The following is a 3,542-nucleotide window of genomic DNA, read 5'->3' on the forward strand; positions in this document are numbered from 1 at the left end:
TGCGAGGTAAGCCGTGTGTGTGACTGAAGCGGGTGGCCGGGCAGTGCGCAAGTCACGGGCACGCCGGTCGCCCGTGCCGGTAGGCCGTCCCGTCGGGCGGCGGGCGTGTCCCGCGCCGACCACCGGGGGCAGGGGCGTGGCCCCGCGCCGTAAATACACGGCGATAATGTGTGTGCCCGTCGCTGTTGTTTTTTTTTCACGCTCTCCCGCCCGCCCGCCCGCCCATCGCGCACACACACTGTGCCGCCGCCGCCGCCGCCGCCGTCGCCTTCACCACTTTGCCACTTCGTGTCCGCTCGCCCAACGTCGTCCTCCGTCGCCACCCGTCGCCACCCGTCGCCTCCCGTCGTCCCCCGTCGCCGCCGACATATCAGCTATATAATTGCGAGTACGTTACAGAGGGCGGTTCGCTAAAAGAAGAAGACGTTTTGCATAATACATGACGTGTGCTCACCGCCTTAAATGTATGTAGTACTTACACACTGAGGGGCGCTGGCAATGGCGAAGGAATGAAATAATAATAATTTATCGAGCCGCTCGTGAAAAACTTTGGTCTTAATAGGAAATATATTTCATACCCGCGAGGGAGTTGTGACAAAAATCATTTTTTAATACCACCCCCTTGTGTATATGTACTAATAATATAATATAAGTAGTATTATATTAAAATATATTTTATATTATAAGCGTGCCGCACCAGATGGCTCGGGTGCGGACTTAAGGCGCAGATGTCACTCAAAAGTCGCTTGGCATGTTGACTTTCTTGGTTTTTAATTTTCTGAGAATTATTTAAAGTATATAGATATAATATATTTTATTATTAAGCGATTAATTCATAAAGAATGAACATTTAGAGGGGAGGAAAAAGTGTATTTTTATGGCATACAACTTAGTAAAGCTATGCAGTGAACAAACTATATATTAGATCAGGTCTAAAACTCTTCAGTGCACTTCTTCGTGTCAAGGTGGTTGCAATAAGATCCTATAAATAAAAAAAATCCGTTCGTCGGTGTCCTGGATCAGCGTGGCTAAAGAAAAAAATTTGACAATTTTTATTTTTACTTGTAAAAACCTAAATAATTTATTTGTAACTTATTCAATTCGTATGTTGTATCTTTTTAAAAAAGTTTTTTTTTATAAGGAGCTTAGAATCGACCATAACAATATCTTGTAATTTAATTGAATAATTGAATTTTAAACGTTTATATAAGATATGTAACACTCAGACTTTTTCAAATTTAAACCATTTTATTACAAGTAGGTATATTATTTAGAGCTAAGACAAAATATATATTGTCTATCTTCTCACCGTTAGTGTCATTTTTTTTGTTTATTTTTTTTTTAATCAAGAAAGTAATAAAAAAATGTCATGATGTTGAAATTTTCAAAACGGCTAGTTAAAATATTTTTAAATTCAAATATTTACTAAACGTTTTATATTTTAACAGTTTTTGAGATTTAAATTAAGGTAAACGTTTTCAAGTAAAACGTTTTTGCGTCGGTAACATAATTAAAGGTAATTTATATTCCCTAATATAAGCATATATTTTTATAAAACTAAACACCGCATGCATTAATATTGAACGTTTAATTATAATAATATATGTATAGAAAAATATAGCTCTAGGCATTATACGCTTAATGTGTTTTTTTTTTTAAATATTATATTGAAATCATATTTTATGGAGCGTGTGGGTTTTCTTGTCAAAAACCGTATCTGCGTTACATAATATTATTATCACCTATATTATGTATGACAAACAATGACCATTGCACAGGAACCACTTTTTAAATAGAAAATAATATTACTATAACTATCACAAATTCTCCATGGACGGTTTACATAATAATATGACCTATATTTATACAGTATACCTATATTTATACTAATTTATATAATTTTAATCCTCAAAGACATTGACTGGCTATAGTTTTTTTTTCCTATGCTCTTTTTGGATTTCATTGAGGTCTTTATGTGTGCCTTTATCTATACTAAACGGAACCACCGAGCTGCACGGGTGTTATAAACGATTTTTTAATGCGGATTAATTAACTACACCAAACACAAACCCGGTGTCGATTAAAATGATTGTTCGCCGGATAGTCTTCGCCCTAATGGGCTATATATATACTTGCTTGGACCGAGCGCCACGTTTTGTTAACGTCTTAAGAAAATATTATTATAGTTATATGATGTGCACAAGTCAGCGCAAATGAAAAACGACCGAATATAAAATACATGTATTATAATTTGTACAAAGATAATTAATTATTAACCGTATGTACACATATAACTGGCCGAAGCGTTTGACTATGTTTGTGTAACGCCCGCAGGGAAACGGCAATAGAGCTGTTCTTTTTTTATTATATTTACACACTCCACATAGGTTTTTATACATTACAACACACTAGTTATGTGCCGAGGGTAAACAAATGTATCTAAATTATAGTTTGGTTAAAAAAAAAACAGCAATAGATATAGTATGTTACGTATAACAATTATTGCAGTTTTAAAGACAGTGATTTTTTCTGTATATGCCCCAAAAAAAAAAAGATGATAAAATGGAAAACAAATATTAGACTTAGCTTTTGGAAACTTACCAAGTCCAGAAATGTAGTACAATACAAAAAAATATACTTGAATATTTTCTAATTTGGTGCTGGTATATTTACACAGTTGCCTGCTTGACTTATTTCTTAAGCGAAAAAACAATTGTGAGCATTGTATTAACAGAAAAATATCTCACTTTATTAATGAAACTAAATTGTTTGATAAAAATACTTATCTGTTGTTAAGATATTTTTTTTTTTACAGATAACTTTATCTAGATCTTTGTTTAACCGTATATGGAGAGATTAATTCAAGAGACACTAATTTTTCCAGAAAATAATTATTAAAATTTTTAAGTTATTCATTTTTGATGTCAGTGTTCGTTTACAAGCAGAATTTTGAATTTTTTTAAACCTAAAATATGGTATAAAGTATGTGTTTTGAAATCACTATCCGTGTTGGAATGGATCACCTTGTAATGTGGATCTCTCGGATCTATATAGGTATATAGCATAATAATGATTCACGGACTACTCGGGTCAGTTTGAAAATAATGTGTGTTTTTTTTAAAAATAAATATTGTGTTGTTTTGCGGCCAACTCGAGCTGTCGTGTAGATCATTTTCAGTGTTGTATTTGTAGTGTAATAAAATGTATTTAAAAAAAATTACAGACACCAGTTTATACCTAATAGACGTTTCCTCGAGGCAGATGTTCAGATGTTTTGTACATGCACACAGACAAGGTATACATCATCATATTATACCTGATATTAATATGACATTATAGTAATAAACTTTAACGAATAGCTCCTTTAGCATGTGTTTTAGCCGTTATGGTTAATTGATTATCGTCACGGGTCCTTTCTATTTTTTTTTCTCTACATCTGTATACTCTGATGTAACTTGTTTTTTTTTTTAATACTTTTACATTATACTCGTTTTGCGAAAACGGCAGAGTTGACTGCACGAACGACGTTTGCCCAATTAGGC

This window comes from Adelges cooleyi, unplaced genomic scaffold (assembly GCF_023614345.1).
Source record: "Adelges cooleyi isolate 19-005CV unplaced genomic scaffold, UGA_ACOO_1.1 ACOO_flye_CR_arks_rails_tigmint_CR_PRNA_519, whole genome shotgun sequence".
Taxonomy (NCBI): domain Eukaryota; kingdom Metazoa; phylum Arthropoda; class Insecta; order Hemiptera; family Adelgidae; genus Adelges; species Adelges cooleyi.